The sequence below is a fragment of the Mustela nigripes genome, chromosome 6, assembly GCF_022355385.1.
Source record: "Mustela nigripes isolate SB6536 chromosome 6, MUSNIG.SB6536, whole genome shotgun sequence".
Lineage (NCBI taxonomy): Eukaryota > Metazoa > Chordata > Mammalia > Carnivora > Mustelidae > Mustela > Mustela nigripes.
Window position 1 is genome coordinate 118,552,270 of NC_081562.1, and position 17,217 is coordinate 118,569,486.

The following is a 17,217-nucleotide window of genomic DNA, read 5'->3' on the forward strand; positions in this document are numbered from 1 at the left end:
AGCTGACACTCTGGCTATAGCAGAAGGCAGATGGGAAAGTATTTGATCCCCTTGGGCTCTACTGTGGGGGAAAAGCAAAGAGAGGCAGCGATCAGGATGGCTTTCTGGCCAAGAAAATTCTCAACAAGGAAATGTCATTTCCATTAAGGAAACTGGTGGCTGTTGGGAAGGAAAATGAATACATTATAGCCCATAACACTAAGGTATCTGTCTTTCCCCCAAAAGGAATGTAAGCATTGAAATTGTAGTTATAATCAAATCCTGGCATGAGCATGGTGAACTCCTGAAGTGTAGCCTTGGTCCCATTAAGTTTGAGTTCCATGCACTTTGACTGCAACATTTCCTCATCACACACTTTCCTGGCTGAGCAAGGAACTGCTTGAAAGTCCTCCCCTATATTCTCCAGGCTGCCCTGCAAATATTGGCACATATTTTGTCCTCTGCCATGTCTTTCACTATTCCATCTCTGAGTCTGGCTTCTTAGAAGGCACAGAGATTTTAAAGGCATTTATCAACTTAGGTCTTGATGTAGGCAGCTACTAGGAGTGTCTCGACACAGAGACCTAAGGAATGTTCCTTGGCCACGCTGAATCAATCTGCCAGAGCAGAAGGAAACTGACACGATCCAGATGAATCCTAACAACTAAGAATCCATGTCAAAGGGAGGACCAGGGAGTCACAACACTACAAAGTGTCCTCTACATCTCAGTCACCAAATGGCACTCTCATTTCATGATCTCAGAGCTGCTGTTTATAAGATGCACCATTACTGAGAAAGAAAAAACCCCATCAAACTATGAGACAGCTTCTTTGTATCATGGAGAGTTTTTATTTATATGTATTGAAAGGATGGTTTTAGTCTTATTTAGACTTAGGTTTTATACTAAAATGCATACATAAAAGAGGAAAACACAAGAAAAATACATTACAAACATCTTCACATTCTTACTGTAACTCTTCCAAACAGCTTTTTGACTCAGCATCACTAAAAGCTATTGGTTTTCTACATAAACTATCCTCTGTGTCATGAAGAGTTTTAATGCCACAGTGCATTCTAAAGGAATCCATCAAAGAGCTAGAAGCCAACTGTACTGATCTCCTAAGCTGGCTTTGCAATTATTTAGATTTTGCCTTCTTTTGAACTTACTCTTAAAGAATTGCCAAATCCATCTGATTCACCATCTTTCCCTCCCTTCCTCCCCCACCAAAGTATTTGGCCCCTAGGGATTATAAAATGATTGTCCCTGGGATTTTCCAGGTTGCTGCCACCCATGCTGCAGTCTTTGATGCTGGCATTTTTAAAAATTAGGCAATGGTGGAGAGGAGCAAGATGGCAGAGGAGTAGGAGAACTAAATTTCTTCAGGTCCCAGGAGTTCAACTGGATGGTTATGAGACCATTTTGGACACCTACAAACTTAATAGGACATCAAAGAGAAGAGCCCCAATTCTTGGAACAGAAAATCGACCACTTTCCAGAAGGTAGGATGTGCAGAGAATAAATCCAAGGTGATATATTGGAAGAGAGACCCCAGGGAGAGGGGCTGGTTCCGAGAAGCAGTGGAGCATCGTAGCAGAAAATAGCAGAAAATCAGAAGTATTCTCCACTGAGGGATGTCACTCCAGAGGCCAAGCAGGGGGGAAAGACTTGTGAGGACAGTGTGGTCTCAGGACCCACCAGGTCACAGAAAGACCAGGGGTGTCTGAGTGTGGTAGAGCTGTAAGTATCGGAGCAGGGAAGCCCGCGATAGAGACAGAGCCGAGGAGGGGCTCTCAGCTCAGGGTTACCTTAAACCATGATCTCAAAGGGCAGGGACCCCACAAGTGGCAGATCTGGGGAGATGCACCTTCCTTCTCCTGGAAGGGTGGTGAGGGAGCATGTTGCAGGAATTGGCTGGGTTTGGAGACTCCAAATGGGGCCATGGGCCAGAGATAGAAATGCTTGGTCACAGGCCGGGTGAGCAAGGTCCCTGCAGTCAGAGACCAGGCTGATAGGAGGGATTGACTGCTTTTCTCTGAGGGCACACTGAGGAGTGGGGGCCGAGCTCTCAGCTCCTCCAGCTGGAGATTGGGAGGCCACCATTTTCATTCCCATCCTCCAAAACTCTATGGAAAGCGTCAGGGAACAAAAGCTCTCGAGAGTGAACCCCAGCGGATTGCTTAGCCTGGCCCCTGGCAAGGGTGGTGTAATTCTGCCTTGGGCAAAGACATTTGAAAATCATGGCAACGGTCCCCCCCAAGAAGATCAGCAAGAACATCCAGCCGATCAATGAGAACTATGGAACTCCAGAGCTCATAGAATTCATGGCTTTTCCCCCAATGATTCTTAAGTCTTTCAAAGTTAAATTTTTAAATTTCATTTTTTCTTATTCTATTTTTTAAAAATTTCCCCTTTACTATTTTAACGTATTTTATCTTATCAATACCTTTAAAATTTTTTTTAAATTTTCATTGTTATACTCATATTTTAATTCTTCATTGTATTTAACATTATTTTTTGTATACATATAGGTTTTTTTTTCTTTAAAATTTTGGGTTAAAATGTCTCCTAATACATCAAAATATAACCTAAATCTAGCACATGACTTTTTCCTAGTTGCCAACCTGGTCACATTCTTTCCTCTTTTTTTTCCCTTTTCATTTTTTGACCTACTTATCTTATCAATTCTTTTTTTAGAATCTTTTTAAATTTTAATCTTTACAGTCATATTCCATTCCTTCATTGTGTTTACCCTTATTTTTGTATATACATAAGTTTTTCTTTTTTTAAAATTTTGGTAGGTTGTTTCTTCTAACAAACCAAAATGCACCCAAAATCAAGTGCGTGGCTCTGTTCTATTCACCAGTCTAATATATACCTTTTTTTTTTTTTTTCATTTTTTTCCCTCTTTCTTCTCCTCCCAGTTTCGGGTCTCTTCTGATATAATGGTTAGTAGATATTTTTCTGGGGTTGTTGCTACCCTTCTAGTATTTTGCTCTCTCATTCATTCTATTCTTATCTAGATAAAATTACAAGGCAGAAAAACTCACCACAAAAAAAGAACAAGAGGCAGTACCAACAGCTAGAGACCTAATCAATATGGACTTAGTAATAGGTCAGAACTAGAGTTCAGAATGACAATTAGTGAGGTGCAAGCTGGGGTTGAAAAAAGCATGGAAGATATTAGAGAATCCTTTTCTGGAGAAATAAAATCCCTTTTGGAGAAATAAAATAACTAAAATCTAAACAAGTTGAAATTAAAAAAGCTATTAATAAGGTGCAGTCAAAAATGGAGACTCTTACTGGTAGGATAAATGAGGCAAAAGAGAGAATTAGTGATATAGAAGACCAAATGATGGAGAATAAAGAAGCTGAGAAAAAGAAAGACAAACAACTACTGGACCACAAGGGAAAAAGGCAAGAGAAAAGTGATACCATACAATGAGATGATATTAGAATAATTGGTATTCCAGAAGAAGAAGAAAGAGAGAGAGGGGCAGAAGGTTTATTGGAGCAAATTATAGCAGAGAATTTCTTTAATTTGGCAAAGGGAACAAGCATCAGAATCCAGAGCCACAGAGAACCCCCCCTTCAAAATCAGTAAATATCAGTCCAGATCCCATCATCTAATAGTAAAACTTAAAAGTCTCAGTGACAAAGAGAAAATCCTGAAAGCAACTCAGGATAAGAAGTCTGTAACATACAACAGTAGAAATATTAGATTGGCAGCAGACCTCTCCATGGAGACCTGGCAGGCCAGAAGGAACTGGCACGATATATTCAGAGCACTAAATGAGAAAAATATGCAGCCAAGAACACTATATCCAGCTAGGCTGTCACTAAAAATAGAAGGAGAGATAAAAAGTTTCCAGGACAAAAAGAAATTAAAAGAATTTGCAAACACCAAACCAGCACTACAGGAAATATTAAAAGGGGTCCTCTAAGCAAAGAGAGAGCCTAAAAGTAACAGACCAGAAAGGAACAGAGATAATATATAGTAACAGTTACCTTACAGGCAATACAATGGCACTAAATTCATATTCTTCAATAGTTATCCTGAATGTAAATGGGCTCAATGTTCCAATCAAAAGACACAGGGTATCAGAATGGATTAAAAAAAGACCCATCAATATGCTGTCTACAAGAAACTCACTTTAGATCCAAAGACACCTCCAGATTTAAAGAAAGGGTGTGGAAAAGCATTTACCATGCTAATGGATGTCAAAAGAAAGCTGGGGCGGCAATCCTTATATCAGATCAATTAGATTTTAAGCCGAAGACTACAATAAGAGATGAGGAAGGACACTATATCATACTTAAAGGGTCTGTCCAACAAGAAGATTGAATAATTTTAAATATCTATGTACCTACATGGGAGCAGCCAATTATATAAACCAATTAAAAACAAAATCAAAGAAACACACCAACAATAATACAATAGCAGTAGGGGACTTTAACACTCCCCCCTCACTGAAATGGACAGATCATCTAAGGAAAAGATCAGCAAAGAAATAAAGGTTTTAAATGACACACTGGACCAGATGGACATCATAGATCTATTTAGAACATTCCATCTCAAGACAGCAGAATTCACCTTCTTCTCTAGTGCACATGGAGCATTCTCTAGAATAGATCACATCCTGGGTCGCAAATCAGGTCTCAACTGGTACTAAAAGACTGGGATCATTCCCTGCATATTTTCAGACCACAATGCTTTGAAACTAGAATTCAATCACAAGAGGAAAGGTGGAAAGAACTCTAATACATAGAGGATAAAGAGAATCCTACTAAAGAATGGATGGGTCAACCAGGAAATTAAAGAAGAATTTTAAAAATTCATGGTAACAAATGAAAATGAAAACACAACTGTTCAAAATTTCTGGGACACAGCAAAGGCGGTCCTGAGAGGAAAGTATATAGCAATACAAGCCTTTTTCAAGAAATAAGAAAGGCCTCAAGTACACAACCTAACCCTGCACCTAAAGAAGCTGGAGAAAGAACAGCAAAGAAAGCCTAAGATCAAAAGGAAAAGAGAAATAATAAAAATCGAGCAGAAATCAATGAAATAGAAACCAAAAGAACAACAGAATGTATCAACCAAAATAGGAGCTGGTTCTTTGAAAGAATTAATAAGATTGATGAACCCCTGGCCAGACTTATCCAAAAGAAAAGAGAAAGGACCCAAATTAATAAAATCATGAATGAAAGAAGAGAGATCACAACCAACAACAAAGAAATACAAACAATTATAGGATCATATTATGAGCAATTATACACCAGCAAAGTTGACAATCTGAAAGAAATGAATGCATTCCTAGAGACATATAAACTATCAAAACTGAACCAGGAAGAAATAGGGAACCTGAGCAGACCCATAACCAGTAAGGAGATTGAAGCAGTCATCAAAAATCTCCCAACAAACAAGAGCCCAGGGCCAGACATCACTAAAAGCAAAGAAAGAAAGGGCAAAAATGAACTCTTCAGACTTATTCAAGATCAAAAGCTTTTGCACAGCAAAGGAATCAGTCAACAAAACCAAAAGACAACTGATATTTGCAAATGACATATCAGATAAAGGGCTATCCAAAATCTACAAAGAACTTATCAAACTCAACACCCAAAGAACAAATAATCCAATCAAGAAATGGGCAGAAAATATGAACAGACATTCCTGCAAAGAAGATATCCAAATGGCCAAAAGACACATGAAAAAGTGCTCAACATCACTCACTGTCAGGGAAATACAAATCAAAACCACAGAGAGATACCATCTCACACCAGTCAGAATGGCTAAAATTAACAAGTCAGGAAATGGCAGATGTTGGCGAGGATGCAGAGAAAGGGAAACCCTCCTACACTGTCAGTGGGAACACAAGCTGGTATAGCCACTATGGAAAACAGTATGGAGGTTCCTCAGAAAGTTGAAAATAGAGCTACCCTATGACCTAGCAATCACACTACTGGGTATTTACCCTGAAGATACAAATGTAGTGATCTGAAGGGGCATGTGCACCCCAATGTTTATAGCAGCAATGTCTACAATGGCCAAACAATGGAAAGAACCTAGATGTCCATCAACAGATGAATGGATAAAGAAGATGTGGGATATACATACAATGGAATACTATGCAGCCATCAAAAGAAATGAAATCTTGCCATTTGCAATGATGTGGATGGAACTGGAGGGTATTATGCTAAGCAAAATAAGTCAATCATAAAAAGACAATTACCATATGATCTCTCTGATATGAGGAATTTGAGAGCCAATGTGTGGGGTTGTAGGGGGTAGGGAAGGAAAAAAATAAAACAAGATGGGATTGTAAGGGAGACAAGTCATAAGGTCTCTTAATTTCAGGGAAAAAACTGAGGGTTGCTGGGGGAATTGGGGAGGGATAGGGTGGCTGGGTGATGGACATTGGGGAGGGTATGTGCTATGGGGAGTGCTGTGTAATGTGTAAGCCTGATGATTCACAGACCAGTATCCCTGGGGAAAATAATACATTATATGTTAAAGAAGAAGAAGAAAAAGAAGAAAAAGAAGAGGAGGAGAAGAGGAGGAAGAGGAAGAAGAAGAAGATGGAGGAGGAGGAGGAGGAGGAGAGGTGGTCATAATGAAAAAAAGAAAAAAGAAATACTGAAGGGCACTTGGGTGGCTCAGTTGGTTAAGTGTCTGCCCTCAGCTCTGGTCATGATCCTGGAGTCCTCGGATCAAGCCCTCCCCCACCCTCTACTCCCCCAACGCCTATCCCCCCACCATCCCACTATCTCCACCTCCCCATCCCCACCACCAATCTTCACAGGTTCCTTGCTCAGCAGGGAGTCTGCTTCTCCCTTTTCCCTGACCTGCCCCCTCCCCCCCCACTCCTGCTCCCTCTCTCTCTCTAATCAATCAATAAATATTTTTTTAAATATTGAAAAAAAATTAGGCAATGACACCAATTTACGTTCCCACCAACAGTGCATGAAGGTTCCTTTTTCTCCACCTCCTCACCAACACTTGTTATTTCTTGTCTTTTTCATTCTAACCATTCTTACAGGTATAACATAATATCTCATTGTGGTCTTGATTTGCATTTCAATTTCAATTTGAAAATAAATTTTAAATTTCAAATGCAACTGTGGAAAACAGTTTGGATGTCTCTCAAAAACTTAAAAATAGGAATACCATATGATCCAGAAATCCCACTACTGAGTATTTACCCAAAGAATACAAAAACACTAATTCAAAAAAGATACATGCACTCTTATGCTTACTGCAGCATTATTTACAATAGCCAAGACATGGAAGGATCCCAAGTGTCCATTGACAGATGAATGGATAAAGAAGATATGGTATAAAATATAATGGAATATGACTCATTCATAAAAATAAATGAATTCTTGCCATTTTCAACAACATGGATAGACCTAGAAGATGCTAGACTAAATGAAATAAGTCAGACAGAGAAAGACAAACATGTGATTTCACCTACATGTGGAATTTTAAAAAAAACAAAACAAATGAATAAACAAAAAATAGACTCTTAAATATAGAGAACAAAGTGGTGGTTATAAGAGAGGTGGTGGTTGGGGAAATGGGTGAAATAGATAAAAGGAATTAAGAGATACAAACTCCCAGTTATAAACTAAATAAATCACAGAGATGAAAATTACAGCATAAGGAATATAGTCAATAATATTGTAATAACGTTGTAACAGATACACTTAAATGACTACACTTAATCATAATGAACATTGTATCATGCACAGAATTGTTGAATCAATATGCTATACACTAGAAACTAGTATAACATTGTAAGTTAATTATATTTCAATACAAAAATTAATTATTAAAAAAGTAGGCAATGACAGCAAGGTAACAACTGAAACTTGGCTTACAGTGATGATAAACATTGACTTTAAGATGCATATATTTTGAGAAATGATTTTATATATATATATAATGTATCTTACAATTCTGAAATCTATTAAATATGAGAGGTAACGGCAGTTTTTTAAACTCAGAAGTGCTACAGAGTAAGAGTTATTAATGCTGCCTTGTAACACTTATTGTCAGGTAGGAGATGGCAGCACAAGTGCATATTTTTATGATGCCATTTTGACTCTGCCATTTTGATGAGTTTATTTTGACATTCATACTTACTGCATAACCCTAATCACACCACTAAATGTGCAGTATTGTAAGCTACTAGGAAATGTACACAACAGACACCCCCTTCTCCCATCCCCATTCTATTGCTCATCCTATTTGGGAGTCTAACCTTACCCTTCACCCTACCTTTTCCCTGAACTTGAGCTTCACCCGAGGGAAAGTGGAGTAGAGTCAAAGATGGCTTCAGGGTATCTTGACTGAATAGCTAACATCAGGGAGCAGGTGGGCTTTGGGCGCCAGTGGACACCAGGACTGGGAGATGACCACAGTCTGGGCTCTAAAAGGGAAAATTTAGGGTTAAGAAGAGTGTGGAAACCAAAGATCAAATCACAGGCTAAAGTGCAGGTGATCGAACCAAGATCTAGAGTACTAGAGTACAGATGAACTTAAATATGGTTGAACCAGAATAAAGAAGGCTGAACTAAAACCAAGGACTAGGTGGTTAGCATTGGCCGAGGACACACAGGGAGTCCAGCGAGTTAAGCAAATTAAGCCACAGGCAGCACCAATTAACTGAGTAAATGAATCAGCAGTCTTGGTTAGAGACTTCCTATATACTTCCCGGCAGAGCAGATGCTGGGTAGGGCACACGCTGGCTCCGCTCTAAAGAAATGAAGAGTAGATGAACTACAGCTGGATGAGGTGAATAGACCCGGGGCCTTGGGTGAGTCTGATTACTCCCAGGGTACATGTGGGCCTGACACAGGATCTAATAGTTTTTGAGCATCTTAGTGCAATGAAGAGTTCTTTCTCTGGCTTTCAGAGTGATTTCCTCATCATTTTCCATTGGTTACTCCCTGGAGTCACCCTGACTATCCTCAGCGGGACAGCTAACTTCCAGATGTAGAAACACCCCTGGATGTGTTTTCATCTAATGTTGTTGAGCCCAATGAAAGATTATGACAACTTGAAACAAAAATGAAGCTTTCTTTAAGGCATGGCCACCGCACCGCCACACACGCAGCTGGAGTTTCCTGCTAACGTGATCCTTGAGTATCTGGAGGTCCTGGCCAACTGACAAAACAATTTGCTCATGATGGTGGCTTAATGACAAAGAGGAAATCTCTTATGGACTGCTGGAGCAGCAAAAAGTGTCCAAAGAACACAGCTTTGTGTTATCATAGCCACAGGGAACAAGAGGACTAAGGATACTTTTTATTTTCCACTGTGAATGCTCCAAAGATGACAAGTTCTACAGGGGAAATCCTGGGTCATATATATATATATATATATATATATATATATATATATATATATATATATATATATTAGAAGAAATAGATATATAAAATAGGAGGAATAAATATATTTCTACTGCTGACCCTATTTAGCTTTAATCAAGTCTTACATCATCAATGACCTTCTCCACAATGGAAAAAAAGAAAAACCCTGCACACAGCTTGCTTTTGATAGCATTTCCCAGTGCTCTCCAGGAGATAGGAAGCTACAGAAATGTTTGCACAAGCAGCAGCAGAGCAGAGAGTTAACAGGAGGCTTAGTGTTTCAGGGATTATTATTAATTTTTTTTTTATAGCTGAGATTAGTTCATTTTGGTTACCCCTTTGGTTTGATCAAAAGGTAAAGTTTTGGGCTGAGCAGCCAATCTCCACAAGCTGAAGATAAAGGACACAGTGAATTAATACTGCTCAAATGAGTATTTTCTAATCTCCTGTGAAATAAACTAAATTTATAAGCAAAAAATCATCGCAGGCTTATTTACTTCAGACCAGGCCTGAACAACTTCCATGACTTTTAAAATAATTTCATTGGTATTATCCACTTTTACCTGATGGGATGAATCTCTTGAACGCAGAATACAGACTCCCATGTTAGCCGAGTGTCCTGGACAGAGAGGTCCCTGCTGGCTTTGAAGAAGTCAGCTACTGTGTTGGGAGGGAGCCCTATGGCGGCTGACTATGGGCAGCTTCCAGAACTGCCAACAGCCCTCAGCTGACAGCCAACAAGAAAACTGGACTTCAGTCCTACAGCCATAAGGAACTGAATTCTGTGTGAACTCAGAAGAGGACCCAGAGCTCCAGAAAGGACAGCAGGCTGATGCCTCGATTACATTTCTCTATTACAAACCACAATGAACCACTGTCTACACAGAAGCAAGTGATTCTGAAGGGCCTATCACACAAAGGGGATTTTGTTAATAAATATTATTCCAAATTGCCCTCCAGGGCTGAACCATTTTACACTCCCACCATGACCAACCACTTTTGAGAATGCCCAGTCCCGGGACCCTTTCCCAGTACTTGATATGAACGTATCTGAGATTACTAATGAGGTTAAGCATCTTTTCATGTATTTATTGGCCACTTGGTTTTCTCCTGTGAAACGCCTCTGTATCTTTTGCTTGCTTTTCTGTTGGATTATTTATTCTTTTTTATTGATTCATAGAAATTCATGATAAATTCTCAGTATCAACCCTTTTTCTATTGTATATATTGCAAACATATGATCTTTGCATATCAAAATCTATAGTGCCTTTTCCCCCTGAAATTTGTATATGGTCTTTTTTTTTAAATCACACAGATGTTTTAATTTTAACTTTATTAATTTTTATTGAAAAATAAATTTACTTATTAAGTGTGATTAATCAATAATTAGTTTTGATTTCGGGTTCTTTTCACAGCCTTCCTACTCCCCCAAGATTATAAAAAAAGAATCTCCTGTATGGTCTTACAATATTTTTATAATTTTGTCCTTATGGCTTTACTTCTATCCCACCTGGAATTTCATTCTGCGTCACCCACGCCGCCACCCGCCCCAATCTGGCATCCACCTCACCGTTCACCTGATGTGGCTTTGTGCAGGATCTCTAGGAGTCTCGACATTGCAGCACTGAAAAGTCAGCTCAGTGGCCTTGTTTTTTTTTTTTTTTTTTTTTCCTGAGCAGCACTGATAGGGGTTGAGCACAGTTGTTTCTCAAACACCTCCCTCCCTCGGCCTCTGGGACAGAACACTTTCCTACATTTCCCCTCATCTCCTGGCCTTTCCCGGCTTCCTTTGTTGGCTGGTTTTCCTCCTTTCTCGAAATGTTGGTATTTCTCAAGGTCTAGTTCTGAGTGTCTTCTCTGTCACTCCCTCAGAGACATTTTATATAATCTCGGTAATGATTCCTTAATTACATCTCTAGCCTAGATGTCTCCCCTGAGCCGCAGCTTTGTGCACTCAGATCCTCACCTGACATTTCTGTTTGGATAATCCACAGCCATCTCAGACTTGCCATGTTCAAGATGGAACTCTTGAGTCTCACCCCTCCCGACCCCACCCCCAAGCCTGTTTTCTCTCTAGGCTTCGTCACTATCTACTCCTTTGGCTCAAACCAAGGCATCATCCTTGGTTGTTCCATTTCTTCCACCACCATAGCCAATCAGTCCATGAGTCCTGTCAACTTTATCTACCAAAAAAAGTCTTGACCTGATCTGCGGCCCTTCATCTCCACCAGCAACCCCCCGCCCCAGGCCCCTGTTAGTCCTCACTCTCGCTTCTGCAGGAGCTTCCGAGCTCCCATTCTCCCCCTCCATGCCGGAGTGTCTCCTTCTACAAAGCAGGTTGTTCTAATTCCTGCTTTAAACTTCTCAGTGGCTTCTCATTGTGCTTAGAACAATCCCAACAACTGTCCAAGGTCACTAAGACCTGGGGACGCCTGGACCCTGACTCTCCCCATCATTTCGGGCCACTCATCTCCTTGCTCGTGGGTCCTCCTCAGATCTCTGAATAAACCTGGATCTTCACCTCCGCAGGGCTGTTTTATTTCCTGGGGCCGCTGTCATGCAGGACCGCAAACTTGGTGGCTTACCACGACAGAAATCTCTTCTCTTGAAGTTCTTGGGGCCAGAAATGCAAAATCGAGTATTTTTACTGATGAGAAACTGGGGCTTAGAAAAGGCCCCGTGGCTGAAGGAACCACTGCCCATCTCGCACTCTCAAAACTAAGTATCCACAATAATCACTTTCCAAGGAAATAATCACGTTCCAAGGACAAAGATGAGAAAAAAGTTCCAGTGAAGCTGCTAGACTCTAACAGATGGAAAACAGCTCCATGACTACAGAGCAGGTCATGGAAATAACCGCAAAGCTGGGTCTGTGGATGTGTCGTGTTGATGTTTATACAGAACGAGAATTTAAGATCTAGAAGCTAGGGCAGATCTTTATGCATCGTCTCATGGGAGGAGGATTTCCTTAGACATGTTTGAACGCCCAGTTCTGTGTTTCACTCAGAGTTTTGTCTGTCCCTAAGGCTTTTAAAACAACCAAAGAAAGGGATTATAACTATTTATGACTCTGCCTACCAAACCCGGCTGGGCTTGACCTTCTTGCCGGGAAGGGCCCTGAGCATTTGCACTTCCCTCTCCTTGCGGCTGCTTTGAAAAGGTCTGCTTTTCTTCTCAGAGGCGTTTGGGATTTGGACAGGCACACACTTTGGCGTTATCTCCTCTTTAGCAGATAATTCAAGGATTAATTTATCTCCGTAAACACAGGGATGCTCGAGGGACAGCTAATCACTCCCCAGGAGATTGGGAAAAACCTCAGAGGAGAAAAAGAAGGCCTTCCAGGCCTCCCCCACCCAGTAAACAGCACACAGCTGGAGCATCCCGAGAGGTTCTGGGCTGCGTGTATCAGCCAGTGCCACTGGGATTACTAGGAGGGCTCCTCGGGGACTGTTTCTACTCTCCCTCATAGCAGAATTGGAGCGAACCGCAATGTCCGTCACCATGCATAGCTGGAGAATGTGCTTCTGTGGTTCCCCACGGCCCCTTCCCACCTCTCACCCTCAGCCTTCCAGGGCAAAAATGACTCCACCAGCCGGGGACCTAGGGGAGCCCTGCAGAGGTTTCTGTCCAGCCCAGTCTTCCAAATCCCAAGGAGAGCTGGTGGCCAACCTTTTCATCTCCTTTTTAGATCTTTAGTCTTCAGACTTCCACATCCTCCCACTTTCTAGCCGGCCTCTGGCCCTACTGCTACATTTAAGGGTTCCTGCTGGCTCAGCAGTAGAGGCTTCAGACACAGTAAGAGTTCAGCCGGTGTGGGGAATTTCGGGTCAATGGAATCAAGCCTTTCTTGCCCACAAGGCTCTCTGAGCCTCCAACCATCTCATTTATGTGTTAGATCTTCAAGAGATGCGTGGCGTGTGTGGTATATAGGATTCCCCAAATGTGTGTGTTCGCAGCACCCCCGTTATCATACAGGCTCCTACTGATGCGTGGGACACAAGCAGGGAAACCCCGCGCTGGCTACCTGGCCCTATGCTCAGCAGGATGAGGAGAGAGGGAAGGGCAGTGTTGACTGCAAGTCTGTGTGTGTGTGAAGAGCCGTGTGTGCCTTCTGCAGGCCTGGGGGTCAGTGTCCATAAGTCCCTCAGCAAGGTGGGTCTTGTCCAGGCCCCCCCTTAGATGAAAGAGGACATCATTTGCAGTCCTAGGAAGGTCCAAACAGTTAAAACATCATGAGAATCCCAATAATCAAACTTCCCCCAAAGAATATTTTTATGATCATTCGTTTAGAAGAATCAGGCCATTGTACAGAATGTGGAACAATCCTCTGAGGGGTGTGGTGCGTGGCAGTGGTGTGCTCTGCCTGCTGGGCCATGAAGGACCAGTCAGTGAGGTCGTGGTGGCCTTGGCCATGAGATGAGGACAGAGTGGGGGTGGGGCACCCATGGACACCCCACAGATGACTCAGTCAGAAGACACTTTGTGCTGTGAAAAAGCTCTGAAATTCATAGAGCAAAGGTCATTTGCAATTGAATAGGGGTACTGCAGATTTGCAGACTAAAAGGAGAAATTCGGGAAAAAAAGGAATGGCCGAAACCAACCAGGCCTCTTGGGGGCCATGAACAGGTTGGCAACGTCAAAGGAAAGGAGCAGGTAGATGGATTTCTGCATTTTGAAAAGAGAAATTGATAAACTGTATTATTGCTTTAAAAAAAAAAAAAACCTTTTGATTTTAAGTTTTTAGAGTTCTAGAAACATTGCAAAGATAATACACGGCCCCATATGTCCATACCCAGTTTACCTAATTGTTAACATTTGTCACCATCAGTGAACAGTGTTGTTCCATCATTAGCTGAAGTCCAGGTTTAATCAGATTTCTTTAGTCTTTACCTAAAGTCCTCTTTCTGTTCCAGGATCCCATCCAAGATACCAAATCATATTTCTTAGTTATGTCTACGGTGACCGCTGCTGACTGGGATATTTGCCGGACATTCCTTGTTTGGGATGATCTTGACAGTTTTGAAGAGTACAGGTCAAGTATTTTAAAGAGTGCTCTTTTTTTTTTTTTTTTTTTTTTTTTTTGACTTGGCCTGCTGTTTTTTTTGTTTTGTTTTGTTTTTTTTCCATGGTTAGATAGGGGTCTGGGTTTTAGGAGGAAGACCACAGAGATACAGTGCCAGTCTCATTACATCATATCAAGGGCACAAACTGACAACATGATTTATGTTGCTGTTGACCTTGACCACCTGGCTGAAGTACTGTTTATCAGATCTCTCCACGGTAAAGTTATTCTTGCTGCCTCCCCCGTCCGCACTGCACCCCTGCGAGGAGGTCACTGTGTGCAACCCACACTTAAGGAATAGGAGTCAGGCTTCCCCTCCAGGAGGGAGTGTCTGTGAACGTACTGGGGGTTTTTCTGCACAGGAGATGTGTCTCATCCCCTCCATCTAAACATGTGTAATGTACTCAGTCACTAATTTGTCTCAGGATAGACTCGTGGATGTTTATATTATACTTTGTACAAATATGTGTAAATGACCTTATATTACTTATTTTGTTGTTCAAATTATTCTAGCTTGGCATCCTAGGGCTCTCTTTCCTTGGTTCCTGTGTCTCTTGGATGTGCCTCCACTTCTATGTGTGTGTGTGTGTGGTTTTTAAACTTGTTTTGGTGTTTTGTTGTTTGAGCCTGTCCTTGCTTTTTTTTTTTTAAACAGACTCTTTTATTTATTTATTTATTTTTTAAAAGAAGAGCCTGTCCTTGCTTTTTAACCCACAAAATGCTCTAGGCTCATCTTGTATATTTCCTAACACTCTCCTCCCTAGAAACAGCCATTTTTCTAAGAAATCCTGTTCCCTTCTATTAGACAATGGTATGAGAAACCAAGGCTAGATCTTGGCTGTGTACACCTGCTATTACTAGGGAGTCCTTCATTCCAGGCCCTCCCAGCAAATGGAGCAAATAAATGCATGTGTATGTAGCCTCCTGTATCAAAATTAAGCTAAACCTGAATTCCCGCTGAGGTCTCCACCTCTAACCCAGTACCACATGGACTTATTCTAGCCCTCTCTATTTGTCGATAACCTTAAAATTCAACATGGGCCCCCACCATCTGCCTTATATTTACTTCATGACTCAGTTCCAGTTTACATACCTAGTGGTGTCACAGTTCTGAACCCATATCCCCATGGAGGACAACTCTACCAACCAAATTTCAAGAATTACAAGCAGTCCCTTCTGTCTTGGGTCTTACCGTCTCCACTCATTTCCAAAGTTCCACCATCGAAAACTTTTCTGCCCTCCCCTTCGGTGGCGGCATGCCTACATTCCAAACTGGGACCCCCTGCTTCCTAAATGATTTCTTAAAAGCTCTACTGACATTAAAGTTAACTCTGTGCTGTGAAGTCCTATGGGTTTTGCCACATGCGTAGGGTAATGTACCTACCATTACTGAATGGTTTCACCATCCTAAAAAGCAGAAACACGGAAACAGTCTAAGTGTCCACTGATGGACAAATGAATGAAGAAGCTGTACAAGAGTATTACTCATGGGCGCCTGGGTGGCTCAGTGGTTAAGCCTCTGCCTTCGGCTCAGGTCATGATCTCAGTGTCCTGGGATCGAGCCCCGCATGGGCTCTCTGCTTGGTGAGGAGCCTGCTTCCCCCCTTCTCTCTCTGCCTGCCTCTCTGCCTACTTGTGATCTCTGTCAAATAAATAAATAATATCTTAAAAAAAACAAAAACAAAAACAAGAGTATTACTCAGCCTTAAACAATGAGGAAATCCTGCCATTTGCAACAATGTGGATGGACCTGGAGGGCATCATGCTAAGTGAAGTAAGTCAGACAGAGAAAGACAAATACTGTACGATCCCACCTATGTGCGGAATCCAAAACACACAAGCAAATTCATAGAAAGGGACCAGATTTGTGGTTATTAAAGGGGGGGGGCACATGGAAGGAGGGAGGAGGGTGAACCAGAGGAAGGTACAAACTCCCAGCTGTCAGGCGACTCAGTACTAGGGATGAAATGTACAAATGGTGACCGTAGCTAATGCTTCTGTGTGTTACACAGGAAAGTTGTTAAGAGAATAGATCTCAAGTATTCTCATCACAAGGGGAAAGAAAAAAATATATATATAGTACCTATATGAGACGATATATGTTAACTTATAGTGGTGACCATTTTACTATACATATTAGAGCATTGTGCTGTACTCCCTAAATTTATACAGTGTAGTAGCCAATTAAATCTCAATAAAACTGTAACATAATGTCTTTATAAGGCATGGAATATTGTATGCTTCTGGGCTGCCATTTGTGTCAAAAATTAAAGGAGTGAGTAAGGAAAAAAAAAAATCCCTGTGCTTTGCCTATGGTACCTGGTATTTTGATGGGTTTTCCCATTTTCAAGTGAGCAAATATTGTAGATGAATGCCAAATAATGATACAGATGTAATCTTTACTTGTGTACATAGTATAGTTATAATAAGTAAAAGACTTTTAAAAATACTATTATTATAAAATGTCTATTTTGTACCATGCCTTCTGTAACATATTAGGTAAGATACGACATAAAAACAAAAACAAAACCAACAAACCAACATTTTCTTTTAGATCATTGTGCACTTTCAGGGTAGAGAAAGCTTCATTCTAGAAATTCCACTACTCTTGAAGAGGTCAGAGCCTGGCCATGGCCAGGGAGCAGTGAACACTGGATGCAGTTAAACAGCAGAGCTAGTGTTTGAATGCGGGTCCAAGTTTCCTCTGTACCAAGTGGCCTTCCAGAATTTGCATAAATCTGTGGGCTTTAAAACTTGGCAAGGACCTTTTTTTGCACTGTGACCAACTCTCGGCCCTCCCCA